This window comes from Piliocolobus tephrosceles, chromosome 8 (assembly GCF_002776525.5).
Source record: "Piliocolobus tephrosceles isolate RC106 chromosome 8, ASM277652v3, whole genome shotgun sequence".
Lineage (NCBI taxonomy): Eukaryota > Metazoa > Chordata > Mammalia > Primates > Cercopithecidae > Piliocolobus > Piliocolobus tephrosceles.
This window is the reverse complement of record NC_045441.1, coordinates 23,688,320-23,703,315: the sequence shown is the minus strand read 5'-3', so window position 1 is coordinate 23,703,315 and position 14,996 is coordinate 23,688,320. Positions and strand designations below refer to the sequence as shown.

At 39.3% G+C, this 14,996-nt stretch overlaps 1 protein-coding gene and 1 long non-coding RNA gene across 6 annotated transcripts in view; one reads left to right on the top strand and one right to left on the bottom strand.

Moving 5' to 3' along the window:
- Window positions 1-14,996, top strand: part of LOC111526137 — a 171,254-nt gene that overhangs the window by 16,578 nt on the left and 139,680 nt on the right. The window contains exon 2 of the long non-coding RNA XR_002726268.1: window positions 10,627-10,746. This is a non-coding gene — a long non-coding RNA (uncharacterized LOC111526137). The remainder of the gene's footprint in view (window positions 1-10,626; window positions 10,747-14,996) is intronic.
- The window catches only part of NPSR1 (neuropeptide S receptor 1), a 239,782-nt gene that overhangs the window by 172,020 nt on the left and 52,766 nt on the right, over window positions 1-14,996 (bottom strand). The gene's annotated exons all lie outside the window — the stretch shown is intronic.

Sequence of the window (14,996 nt, the reverse complement as noted above, 5' to 3'; positions counted from 1 at the left end):
TGGAATAATTAATGGGGAAAGTAAATAATGGGGATACCTGGGTCCCACCTCCAGAGATTCTAATTGGTGAGAGACAGATCTAGACATCTTCTGCAAACCTTTGCAAAGCTCCTCTGTTGATTCTAATGTGTAGCCAGTGCTGAGAAGTGCTGCTATAGTGTCTCCTTTTCCACCACTTCCAGGGGACTGTGGGGCAATGGGAGGAACACTCCCCTAGGAAGCCTGGGCCCAAGTCTCAACCACCCAAGCAATGACAGCAGAGAGCAACAGCTAACAGTTCTTGAGCAGGCTCTGGGCTAGGCATTTTATGTGTATCATCTCAGTGTTTCTCAGCACTGGCTGCAAATTACGATCACCTGGGAAGCTCTGGAAAAGTACTAATGTCTTTGTTTGGCTTCATACCAATTAAATTAGAACCTTTGGTGTGAGTGTGTAGGTGTATTTTAACAATTTTTTTTTTTTTTTTTTTTTTTTTTACAAATTGAAAGCAGTCGCTGTTTATCAACTGACAAGATAACAAAAATAGTCATGGCAGACACCTTATTTTATCCTTCTAATGAGCCCATTAATCTGGTTTTCCCTGTTGCCAACATCTCCACCTCTACAAAATGAGTGGTCTTTCTCTTCATTCCATCTCATGGAGGCGATAATTTGAAGGAGTATAGAAAGTTTTTTGCTTCTTTGAAGTGTTTTCCAGCAGTACAAATTTCATAAATCAGATCCTCTATGCAGATGAAGCCAGATCAAGCAATCAAAGTGGTGTCTATCAGGGCAGTTCGCTTCTTATTGATCTTGCCATAACAATGCTTGTAGATTAGTTCATTTAATGACTTCAGGTTTGGGTACCCTCATGCAATATATGGTTCTACGATCCTCAGCACGCTAATCGAAACCTTGTTGAGCTTAACAAAGCTTCCATTGAAGATCTGACAAAGGCGAAGAAGCTACAACACCTTTTGGACCTTTGGGCTCACACCATTGATCCTGATGACAAATGCCAGTTTGGGTTCTGCAGGTACATAGAAGTGGTCAGCTTTTTTTTTTTTTTTTGCCATTGTAGCCATTTGAATTTCAGTTCTGTCCATCTGCCTGTACTCCTTGGGATAGATAGTGTTTCGCTTTTTCATCAGTAAGCTTCCTTCTTGCTTTTGGAAGCATCTCTTGAGGCAAACTTGTTTCTCAGGTGCTTGATCTTCAGCTCTGTGAAATTCCTTTCCTTTTTCTTAAGGGTTTCTGGCACAGCAGGAAACTTATTTCTCCTCTTCAACAGAATTTTAACTATTCTTGCAGTTGATGCTTATAGGCAGAATAATTGAAAATCACTAGACTCGGATGCTATAAAGGGCTCTTGTGCTTGTATTTATGAATCTTTGTTCTCTAGCCAGGGAAGCCTGTGTCTGCCATTTTCTGAAAACACCGCATACTTCTAGGCATCCTGTTTTCTAGGTTAGAATGGCTTCCCCACCTATCTCTTTGGGAAACCTACCCATCATTTAAGATTCATCTATTCTGGAAAGGCCTTTCTAAATTCTCTTCTTAGAATACAATCTAAGTTCTTTGAAACTCTTTTAGCTCTTGCTACAACAGGAATACAGGAAGTGCAAATGGCAGTTTAGTCACTAATAGTAGAATTTAGAAACAGGTAATTCACAGAAAATAATTCCTCTGCTCCTTTCCTCTGCTTTCTTCCCTAAAGGGAGGCCACTGTAGCTTTGGTCTTAGGAGATTTGAGTGAGGATCAAAAGAATTGGGAATAATCCAATAACTCTTCCACTACAAACCTACCCAACTTGTCAGATTTGGTCAGAAGGTGGCCTTTCTAAGATATTGCAAGCAGGAAGGGTTTGGATACAGCAATTTGAGACTGAAGAGGGATCAGGGAGTGAAAATCATGGAAGCTATGGCTTGAGTTTCTAAGGGCAACAAGTACCTGGATGGCTAGAGAGCTACTACAGGTGCTTGCAGCACCAAAACCGGTGTTTTCCAGGAGCTTGCCCAGGAGTCTGAAAGCTTTCAGAATTTTTGGAAGCAGCAGGAAATCAGCTTATTTCCAGGAACTAGCCCAGAAGGTGCTGATAATCTCATGTTTGCCATCTGCTCATGTTCTGTTAGCCCTGCTACAGGAGAATGATGGTTTCTCCTTCTCATCTATCTTCTAAATATCATGTGTGTACCCATCACTGGCAGACTCCAACTGGGCCTGTAGAAGACCTACAGACTGGCTTTCTAGACCTGCTGGGCTGGGCTGGGGACAAACTATGTAGAGACCTACAGTGTGGCTTTCCCACGGGGAGGCTTTGCCATGGCTTAGTTCTTGGGCCAGCACAACAGGTGTAGAAACTAGTTTCCAATTAGGCCTTCCTATCTACCCCCATTTCCCAAAACCCACAGTTTCCTGATAACAGTGTGTTTGAGAGACTGCAGTCATCATTGGAAGATTGCTTCATGATTATAGAATCAGAGCAAGAAGATGTGACTGGTCTTGGAGACCCCTTGCACCCTCTTTGACCAGTGTGGGTTTAATCTCTGTCGTACCCAATAGACTCAGGCTCCATAGGGCAGGATAACTTTTGTTTCTGCTCACCAGTGGATCTCTGGCACTTAGCACAAGCCTGATGCATAGAAGATGCTCGGAGTTTTGGTTGTTGAATGAATGAATATATGATCATGGTGAGGCCAGATGACGTATAATTGGCTCACAGGACAGAATATCACATTAGTGACCTGATTAAGTGCCTCTCTATTGGCCAGTAGTAGTTACCTAATTTCATAACATTTTTCTTTTTATAAAAAACTTCAGAGTGTTAATACCTTTGAATTTTATATATCTATATCTCTATATGTGCATAAATATATAGGTATCTGTATAAAATATGTATATATTATAAAATATATATACTATATATCTATTATGTTATACATACAGATGAGATACAGATAAACACACATATATCATTATATAACATTATATTTTCACATATTATATATCATAGAATATGTATAGTACATTTAATATATCCTATATTCCATATTTAGAAGATTTAACTTCCTATCTGCTTCATTCTTTTCATTTTTCTGGGAAGGATTCATGGTGTTTCATAAAGTCTTCCTGAACCACTCCGTTCTCCTATGCTGTCTTTTACTGAAATCTGCTTTGTACATTCTATATATACTTTAATCCTAATTATATGTCAATATACTGTTCCCGAATTCCTTTAACTGTGTATGTGATAAAAAAAATTCTTGGTGTAAAGGAATATGTCACCTTTTTTTTTTTTTTTTTTTTTTTTTTGGTGGATATTCTCTCATACTACTTCATAGAGTGTTAGGATGTATAAATATTTTATATTCATCTTTCATTCATTAATTTGGTTCATTCATTGCTTCAGCAGATATTAATTGAATAACTACTGTTTAAGTTCTTACAGAACAAAACACAGATCCCTGTCTTATATTATAGGGAGGCTAGGCAAACAATCAATGGTAAATTCAATGAATAAGTAAGTTATAGTAGAATAGAATGTGACAATTGCTGTGAAACAGGGAAAAGTGAAGCAGAGTAAAGGAAGTCAGGAACGCTGTGGTCTGGGGCTGGTGGGCTGTATTCATCAGGTTGGTCACAGGAAGCCCCATAAGAAAGTGACATTTGAAGAAAGATTTGAAGGACATGAAGGAGTTAGCCATACAGCTTATCTGGAGAAAGAGCTCTCCAGGCAGAAGGAACAGCACATGCAAAGGCCCTGAGTAGAAATGTGCTTGGCATTGTGGGAAGAACAGTGAGGAATCCATTGGACGGGAGCAGAATGCATGACGGGGAGAGTAGCAGAAGAGGCAAAAGCAAAGCCAGATCATGTAGCCTTGAAGGCCTTGGCAAGCCTTTGGATTTTACTCTAATTAGAATGAAGAGTCATAGGAGGAATGTGGGCAGAGACATGACCTGATCTGATTTTCACTTTGAAAGGACCTATCAAGTTGCTGAGTTGAGAATCGTCCATAGGTCAGCAATCTTTCCTTTTGCCTTGCCTTGCCTTGCCTTGCCTTGCCTTGCCTTGCCTTGCCTTGCCCTGCCCTGCCTTGCCCTGCCCTGCCCTGCCCTGCCCTGCCCTGCCTTGCCTTGCCTTGCCTTTCCTGATGGAGTCTTACGCTGTAGCCCAGACTGGAGTGCAGTGGTGCAATCGTGGCTCACTGCAATCTCAGCCTCCCCGGTTCAAGCCTCAGCCTCTTGAGTAGCTGGGACTACAGGTGCCTGTCACCACCCCTGGCTAACTTTTTTATATTTTTAGAGATGGGATTTCACCATGTTGGCCTGGCTGGTCTTGAGCTACTGACCTCAAGTGATCCACCCTCTTCAGCCTCCCACAGTGCTAGGATTACAGGCGCGAGTTACCACACCCTGCCAGCAAACTTTTTCTTTAAAGGGTCAGACAGTAAATATTCTAGGGCTTGCAGGCCATAAAATCTATGCCACATAAATTCAATTCTGCCATGTTAGCATGAAAGCAGCTATATACAATACATAAACAAATGAGCCTGCTATTCCAATAAAACTTTATTTGCAAAAACAGGCAGCTGACCAGATTTGGCTTGTGAGTCATAGTTTGCTACTCTTGCTTAGACTATAAGGAGACAAATATAGCAGGAGAAAGACCTGTTAGGAGGATATCTAAGTCATCCAAGCAAGAGAGGATGATCACTTAGACCAGAGTAGAAACAATAGAGATGGCAAGGAGTCTCTGGGTTTCAGAGGAATTTCTTAAGGTCAGTTGATTCCTTGACGAATTGGATGTGTGGTGTGAGAGAAAGTGAGGGATCTGGGATGACTTTATGTTTGTCCTAAGCAACCACAAAGATGTGATGTGTTGGCATCAACTGAGATGGAAGAAGCAAGTGCATGAGAAGGGGAATTTTTGACATGTTGGGTAAGCAGTTGGGTATATGAGTTTGGAGTATCATGAATTAGCTCTGCAACAAAAGTATGTTACAAGAACACATTTTAACACAAATGTTGATTCCTCAAATTTTGAAACAATGACTAAATTGTACAAAAAACTTTGGGAATTAAGGAGGATGCAGTGAGATTATTGTGGAGGAAGCAGTTTATCATAGACTATGTCTAGCTTCTGTCTGTGTAACAGTGACCATACTGTTATTGTCCAAGAACAGCAAGCCAAAGAAACCTGAATTAAGAGTCACTGGAAGTTGTAAACCTCTTAATTATTAAAATTGGAAACAGGTAATAATTATTAATGTTAAGAGTTTTTGGCAGAGTTCAGTCAGAATGGAGTCAGTCATTGCTGAGCAAGGGCACATTTGCACAGGACCACATTGTGGTAGCTGTATTTTGTCACTCTATTCCTGGGGATCCTAAAAGTGTAACCTCCCCCAGGGACTCCTGAGAAGGTAATAAGGCTATCAAATTCTCAAAAGTGTTTTGAACAGATACTTGGTTATTCTCTAGCCTCTTGAGGGGAAAAATGACCCTGCAACTCCTTATTCCTTCTTCCCTCACAGGCAGGATGGTGGAATTCAAAAGGCAGATCAAACTGGTTACAATTCAGCTAGAAGACCTTGGGGAGGTCACTTACCCTCTCTGAGCCTCATTATCCTCTTTTAGAAAATGGGAATATTTACCCCAAAAGGCTGGTGCAAGGGTGAAAGCGATGACGCCTTTAAAGGTCCTGAAGGTTAGTGCTCACCACTCACCTTTCTATGTGAATATCAGGGAGGGAAACACCATTGCAATTTATTTGACCTGTGTACCTTCCCCTGAGTTGAATGGGATAGGCTAAATGTATAACTTCACAAATACTACTTTTCTCAGGCAGTGTTAAAATGTTTTCAATAGTCAAAGATATTCAAAAAGTTTCCAACTCTCAGGAAGAGGCATCTTCTGACCTACTTTGGAATCTAGGCGCTGACTGCCAGGTGCCCCAATCCCAAAGCCCTGAGAAAAATCTTATTTTTCCTTCCTCTAACTACAAGCTCCAGTATGTTCGGGACTCTATCATTTTCCCTCACAGCATTTGCATTGCATGTTGGGATTACCTCCGCAACATCTATTTCTCCTGCTTTTGTTAAGCACCCTGGCTTTCAGTTGAAGTGTCCGTCTTATCTGCTTAGCCCATGTGTTTTGGGGAAGTCTGAATTTTCAGGAGTGAGACATTTGACTTTCGCCTAAGCGCATCAGTGTAATTGCATGTCTTGTTCCATGGATTAGTTCAAATATGATCATATAACTTAGTTATGTCAGTGAGGCACATGCACAGGCTTGTCAAGCCCTGCTGGGAAGGGTTCCTTCCTATACTTCTAATAAAACTTGTAGAAGTCACATTCTATCTCTTTGCATGTGGATGAGAGTTCCCATGAGTTACTAGCAGGCATTTGTTATGGGCGGAATTGCATCTCCCCTAAATTCATATGTTAAAGTCCTAACCTCCAGTCCTTCAGAATGTGACATACTTAGAGATAGAGACTTTAAAGAGATAATGAAGAAAAAAAGATGAGGTAATTCTGGGTGGGCCCTAATCCAGTATAACTGGTGGTATCCTCATAAGAAGAGAAGATTAGGACACAGACACGGACAGAGAAAAAGCCATGTGAAAAAAAAATGGACAAGACAGCCATCTACAATCCAATGGGAAAGGCCTCAAAATAAAAATAACCAACACCTTGATAGAGGACTTCTAGCCTCTAGAACTGTGAGAAAGTAAATTTCTGTTGTTTAAGCGGCCCAGTCTTTGGTATTTGTTACGGCAGTCCTAGCAAACTAATACAGCATCCTATAACCAGCCTTGGGAGTAAGGCTTAGGATGAGACTTCTCTGCCCTCTACCACTGCTGTATTGCGAGGCAAATCAAGTCTAAGGCTTACTCTATCACTGAGCTTTTAATGATGAAAGCAAAATTATCCTTTTTATTGCTTTATTATTTTAGCTGTAATTTGTAATCAAGTACACTGTGGGTCCTTAGCACCTGGAACCATGCCTCATCATAGTAAGTGGTTAATACTGTTTGTTGAATTACGAAAGCAAAGAAGGCGTAAATAATCACAGTATGGAATTGTCCTAAGTTGACTCTGGAAACTGAGAGAGGTAGGGGAGCAACAGGAGAATGGGAGTCAGCTTGTTACTACGGTCTATTGTCTACATTCCTTCTGCATGGGCCAGAAGCCAGATATTTCTATTATTAAGTGACAAGCTGATTCATAAAGGTGACTGACACTCACCACAGCAAAAGTTGTTTAATTAGTAGGCTTCTGAAGATGTAAGAATTCCCCTCAACTTTTGCAGTTGGAAATTTCTAATTAGAATCAAAGGACCATTAGAACCAGATCGATTCCGGCTTCCTAAAGATCATGGAGATAACCCTTATCGTTTTAGAAATGAGAAAACGAAGGTTTAACAAGGGTAAATGCCTTTCCCAGGTCACATGTTGTGCTCTGAAGCAAAGGCATCGAATATAAAGAAATCCAATTTTTCTAAGAAAGAACAAGCTTTACTGGGAGAAAAGTTATTCTTTTTAGTTGAATTATTCACATAGTGATAGGACAATGCCATTTTTCTCCTGATTGAGAGAAACTGATTTTCTCTATGAACAGGACCCAGCTCTTCCTGGAGAAGGAAACAATGATGGCATTGTGCAACTAGTGTAGGAATAATCCAAATAAAAGATATGTGCATTTATTCAGATGTTAGCCAATTAAAAACTTTCGGTAGATGAGTGAAACATATGAGAGAGAGAGAGAGATTTCCTAGCACTGAGTTAAAAAAGAGCACGAAAATATCAGAAAAAGAGTATACATTCAAAAAAACTTCAGCTCAAGAAACACTGAAATTTTAGACAGTGCATATTTTGCATTATTTTTGCATTTTGGGGACACTTTAACGGTATGGAATAAAAGGTGAAAGATGAGATAATAAGACATTAGATAGGTTGTGAGAGGGAAAACACCGAGAAGCTGACAGAAATAAAAAGGCACCAGATAATATAAAGAAAGAATGTTTTAAAACTTTTCATAGACAAAGCAACCTTTAAGGTACTTTAGAAACAATAAAAAGTAGAATTAACACTGCTAATCATTGAATCAAAATCAAATTATTGATTAATAAAGTATAAATTATTCTTCCCATGTAGAAGAATAGGACCAAGATATTTAAATGATGACAGAAAGGCCAAAATTACTAACATTGAACAGTTAGAGTTCCTGAAGATAAGATTAGAATAAATGGAAGGCAATTTATATTCAAAGACATAAAGAAAATAATCTATGAATTCACATTAATCGGCAAATCAAAAGAGCATATGACAGCTCAGAGAACTCATATAACAGATGACCAATAAATAGACATAACTTGGTGAAAGCATGAAATCTAAAAAAAAAAAAGTCAGAAACAAAAGACAAAATTGGATAACCTATCAAGAAAGAAATCTCGGACTGACTTTAGATTTTTTTTTTTGGTAACATAAAATACCAGAATTAAATGGAGCAACATCTATGGAGATTTGAGTTATGAATTCAAGATTTCTATACCCATCTATATCATTATGGTTGTGGAATGAAGAAAAAGGCTCTTACAGAAATGCCAGTTGTTCAGAATCTTATCCAGGTGACTTCTTGGGAAAAAAAAAATACTACCCGAAGTACCACAGAAAATTGAGAGCTGTGTCAAAACACAGGAACCGGCCAGGCGCGGTGGCTCACGCCTGTAGTCCCAGCACTTTGGGAGGCCGAGGCGGGCGAATCACAGGGTCAGGAGATCGAGACCACGGTGAAACCCCGTCTCTATTAAAAGTGCAGGAGATTGGCCGGGCATGGTGGCGGGCGCCTGTGGTCCCAGCTACTCGGGAGGCTGAGGCGGGAGAATAGCGTGAACCCGGGAGGCGGAGCTTGCAGAGCCGAGATTGCGTCACTGCACTCCAGCCTGGGCGACTGGGCGAGACTCTGCCTCAAAAAAAAAAAAAAAAAAAACACACACAGGAACCAAGAATGGGGAAGCAAACTCTTGATAAGTATTGAAACACTCGAATATAGAAATACACATTGAAAGTCACAATGAAGAAGATAAATGCCAAAACAGTTACAAAAATGAGATATTATTTAAAATGCTTAGTTTGGTGCTTGGTAAAGAACTGCAATAAAAAGAAGATAGACAAACATAATATTAATATCACATTAGCAAAATTTAAAGCAAAGCTAATAAATGAAAAGACTTATGTGTGCATATGAGCGAGAGATCAACATACATACACAAACATACATTAAAGATATGCTAATCAGGAGCCTTTAGGAACCAAATAATAAACCATTGAAATGTATAAGACAAATATTGATTAAAAATACTAAAAGATGAGAGAAAGTATGAAAGGTTTTTTTCTTTTTTTTCTTTCTCTATTTTTTTTTTTTTTTTTTTGATATGGAGTCTCGTTCTGCTGCCTAGGCTGGAGTGCAGGAGTGCAGTGGCATGATCCCTGCTCACTGCAACCTCCACTGCTTGGGTTCAAGTGATCCTCCCACCTCAGCCTCCCGAGTAGCTGCTATTACAGGTGTGCACCATCATGCCCAGCTGATTTTTATGTTTTTAACAGAGATGGGGTTTCACCACATTGGCCAGGCTGGTTTTGAACTCCTGACCTCCAGTGATCTGCCCACCTCAGCCTCCCAAAGTGCTGGGATTACAAGCATGAGCCACCACGTCCAACCAAAACTGTGAAAGTTTTTAATAGCACTTTCAGTTAAACAGGCAAAAAATGTATTAAAAAAAGACAATATAGAGACCATAATTAGTAAAGGCAAATTCAAAAGAATAAGTACAAATAATGCATTGAGAGACTGAACATATAGACAATGGCCAGACCATATACATAAAATAGAACTCTTATCCACAACCTGCAGCAACCAGCTCAGGAAGCCAAACAATACCACCATAGCAATTAGCCCAACAAACCCAGAACTTGATTCATAACTGATAGCTCCTTTAATTGTTTCCCTTGCTTGTAATTTAGGACCAATAGGAGAAAGGTAAATATGCACCCTTAAACAATCAGATAAGATGCTGTGCTTCAGGTCAACTTCCCAGGCCAGCAGTCTCCAATCAGGGCACAGCTGAGGCCCCACCTTTTCCCCTCCTTGTGAAGTTTTCCCACTCAGCCTGCCTTTTGAGTCTCTGTCAACACAAGAAACTATGGACTGACTCCCAAACTGAGTAAATAGCCATAGCTTCTTCTCATTTGGATGGTCTTTGCTTAATTCCACAGCATAAATTATGTCTTACATTTTAGTATACATTAAATATTTTTAAGATAATAATTACATATTAAACCTCAAAGACACTCTTAATAAGTTCCAAAGAGGAGAAGTCCTTTCAGAAATATTCCTTGACTACAAGGCAATAAAATTAAATGTGAATTACAAAATATTAAAGAAAAGGTCATCTAGAAATTAAACAAAGACAGCCAAAACTATTAGTTTTTTGTGTGAAAGAGGAACTACTTCAACAGTAAAATATTTAGAAAATAAAAAATAACATGTCATATAAAATGTATGAATTCAGAAAAAAATTCAGTCTTCAATATTTTCACTATGAATAAAAATAAAAATAATATATTGAGAATGCAACTTAAAATCCAGGAAAATAAGGACTGAAATCCACACAGGAGAGTGACAGTGAACTCCACAGATGGACCTGGACCCCTCAACACTCCTGGCCTCACCTCCCTTGCTGAACGTCTCAAGTTTCTCTGCATTCAGGTAATGTATAGGAGGATTTTGAGGGCAGAGTATTCCTAAGTTCATTAGTAAATTGCTCTTCAGAACGTGCTTTGAAGCAAAGCTAATTTCCTTTCCCAAAATGAGAAGATTTGGCCCTACCAGAAAAAGGAAATGATGTGAATGTGTGCCAAAAAATACGTTTTCTCTCTTCTTTATTGAACTCTCAACGGGAGTTACTCTCATTAGTCCCCCTTTTTTATTGCATTTGAATAAAACAGACAAGTAGGTCTTAAAGATGATAAATGAATAATATCATTTTAATTGGCACTTTAGCTCGTAAAATATAAACAGTCATTAAATTCATCCAGAAAATTGTTAGAATGGAAATTCTAAGAATTACAGAATATGTCAAAATAGTGGCTTCAAGATTTATTTTCTTGCTAACCTCAAGATTAAGTCTACAGCCAAGATTCCTAATATAGTATATAGAGAACAATTAGTTAAGATTTATTTTGAAGGGGTCAAAATTGTGGAGAAGTGGAGGTAAAACACAGAAGAGCAAAATAAAAACACGTCCTCCATTCAAATGTTCTAAGTGATGTGTTTTCTTTTCATGAATGTTTGAATACTGCTCTGGGCATGGGGGGCGCGGAGGAGGGGGGAAATAAGACAATCAGGTGTGGATTCTTCTCTGATGCGCTGGCTAAAGTGAAAAAAAAAAGTTCCTTTTTTTTTTTTTTTTTTTTTTTAAGCTAGTCTCGCTCTGTCGCCCAGGCTGGAGTGCAGTGGCACCATCTCGGCTCACTGCAAGCTCCGCCTCCCGGGTTCACGCCATTCTCCTGCCTGAGCCTCTGGAGTAGCTGGGACTACAGGCGCCCGCCACCATGCCTGGCTAATTTTTTTTTTTGTATTTTTAGTAGAGACAGGGTTTCACTGTGTTAGCCAGGATGGTCTTGATCTCCTGACCTCGTGATCTGCCCTCCTCAGCTTCCCAAAGTGCTGGGATCACAGGCGTGAGCCACCTTGCCCGGCCACTCCTTTGATAATAAGCAAATTACCAGTAGGTGGCTAAGGATCACTAAGGGAGGAACAGAGATAATCTCTGCTCTCAAAAAAACAGTTATGATTCTGTAGCTATTTCAAGTCAACTAGGGTTTTGTTTACGGGGACCTTTTTAAACAAGACTTAGTATAGGTCTATGCTGGCAGCTTCTAGAGCATTTGTTCCCCGACATTTTCCATCATCTTTTAACTTGGGTAACCAAAAAAGATATTGGACAATTCAAAAGCCACAAAAGTGCCTTTCTTTGATGCAGTAAGTACACCTCTATAAACTTTTTCTAAATAAATAATATAGAATTCTCATACAAATTTAATTATGAGAATGTTTATTGCAGGATTGCTAATAGCCTAAAAATGGGAGAAAAGCATAAACAGCCAGCAATAGGAACTTATCTACATAATGGGACAATCATCCAATAGATCACTGCAGCCTATGGAGGGTGTGAAAAGTGCAGCCTGCCAAGATAATAGGTCATTAGAAGAGAGTTAACACTCTGGAAGAAGCATTCTCAAAGCAGGGGATGGGGAGACAAAAAGAGATTTGTTTTCTAAACCTCTCAGTTCTGAATGGAAGTAAAAGTATGGAGTACAAGCTATGCCAGAGACTGCTCCTTAATTCTATTTTCTCCTTCTTCCTTAGGAAAAGGAAGCTGGTTTTATTCTGGCCAATGGACCTGGGTTAAAAAAATAATAATAAGTGAAAATATTTCCCAGGCTTTTTTTCTCTTAGACATTACCATTGAGATGCAAGGAAAAACTAATGGGTGGGAATTCTAGCAATGCCAATTAAGAGGAGGACGAAGAGCTGATACAGGCCCCTCTGTCCTTCCTCCCTTCTTCCTTCCTGCTGGCTAGAATTTGGGCATAATGACAGACGTTCTAGCAGTCATCTTGAACCAACAGCCATCTGTACCATAAGCTGAACTGGGAGGGTGACAGCCCTTTAATACAGTAGAAATACAGAGAAGCCTGGGTTCCCAATGATAAGAAAATGCAGCATGAGCCCTGGATTACTTACCTCTGGACTTCATTACATAAGATAAAAATAAATCCTTGTAAACTTAAGCCAGCATTATTTGAATTTATGTTATGTGCGCTGAATCTAATTCCAGCAGATTCATCAACTCAATAAGGAAAAGACCAAACGGAAGTAAAAACGTTCTTCAAATAATCACTCAAGACTACTGGTCTTTGATTAGGAAGGGGTTTTCAAGATATGGGTCATAGGGAAAAACATCATTTAATGAAAAACATCTGTATTGCCTTACCCAAAAATGCCTATTAGTTCTTATTTTTCTCCCTCAGAAAAGCCATCTATAATGTCTCTGAATTTAGTTTTCCGAATGTTTGTTTCATTGATGATGCCAGTTGAATCTTATGATTTAAGGATATAGGGAAAGAATTTCCCTGTACTCTCCTAGGTTGGATAGCTGTGTCTATGAAATAAACTGACAACAGGCAGATTAATAAGAGAGAAGGCATATTCATTTTCATATTATGTTCATGGGGTGCCACAGGAAAAAAATGAATACTCCTAAAAGAGATGAGATTTGAGAGCTTACATACTGTGTTAACAGGGGATGGGGAGGAGTGATGTAAGCCACTTAGGATGGAGTAAATGATTATGGGGAAAGATGAATGGGTTTTTAGAAGAATCAATGGGACATATAACAGTTCATGAAAAAGTTTTTCTGTAGGTGGTGTTGACTTCCAGTTTCCTCTTTTGTGATAAAAGTCTATCTTTCCTGATTAATAAAACTCCCAGGGAGAGGATATATGGCAATTGAATTTCTTTTGGAGGGTCTGTTTTTAGGCAGGTGAGTTCAGAGAAAGCCTCTTTCGCTTTTGCTGTTGAAGTGGCATCAGCTCAAAATAATCAATATATGAAAGCAGCATATTTTGGGGTGTCATGTCCTGAACTCCTTTAAGAATGTTTTATGACAAAGTTTGGTCATTCTTTAAAGCAATACTTGAGAGCCAAAGACACACCTGAGCAAAGTTTATTGTCCTGACTAAAAGAGCAAAACAAGGAAAGAGGTTTGCAATGAAATTCAGGCCTTTTGGAGAACTTTCACTCTTTAGTAAGTTACTTGAAGGAGTTTAAATTAATCATTTCTACAGTAAATGAAATAACTATAGCAGTAGCATTCACAGCTAGCATTTATTGAACAATAATATGCCTCTTACTGCACTAGGCACTTTATATTCATTATCTTATTCAATCCTCACCACAACTCCAAGAGGTATTCCCATTTTTTGGATTGGGAAATTGATATTCAGAGAAATTGTCACTTTTCCTAGGTCATAGGGCTCGGAAGTAGAATTGCCGAGATTCAAACTCATGTCTGAATAACATAAAACACTGGCAAAGCAAAATGGATTCAGAGAGGTGAGTTTGTGGAAAATGTTATGTTTTAAAGAGTGATTTAGTATATTGTTTTCTAGGGGAATAGCCATTCTGGTGGGTGTGAAGTGGTATCTCCCTGATCTTCGGATTTGCATTTCCTCTAATGACTAATGCTAATGAACATCTTTTCATGCTCTTACTGGTGGTAATTTTTATGTCTACTCTGAAAAAAATTTGAGGCTTGAATCCCTGTGTAAGGATTAAATGAGATAATCTGCAGAAAGCATGTAGCACAGAGCCTGGTGCATGGTAAACACTTACAAAGTTTAGTTTCCATTATTGTGGCCATGTTTGCTAGTGACTCTCCCTGCCACCCTACCTTGGCTACCCATACAATCGTTGCGCTGAGTTATACCACCTCTGCAATATTCATCTGGGAATATCTTGCTTCCTAAACAGGTCCTTCCTTCCTTCCTTCCCGCTCTGTTGTTAGGTGCTCTCGTTACATCCACCTTATGACTTTGGGATGACCTCCGGTTCCTTGAACTTCCACTGTCTCTATGTCTTTCTGACCTTCCTTGGTTTGCCCTCTTCACAACAAGGTTGTTTTCTTTTCCTTCCCTTACTGTGTTCCCAAGTTACTAGCAAAACCTGGCCATGTATTAATTTAAGTATGTGTTTTCTCACTTTATACACCTTGGGTGGCTTTTGTAGTAATCTGCATCAAAGGTGATAGTGGCTTGTACAAAGCTAGCAGAAGAGGGTCTGTACTAAAAGCAAAGCCTGAACTTCTTAGCAAGACATATGAAGCTCCTATTATCTCCCCACCCTCACCTTTTGCTACTACTACATTTCTTCTAGCACCTCTGTTCCCTCAACTG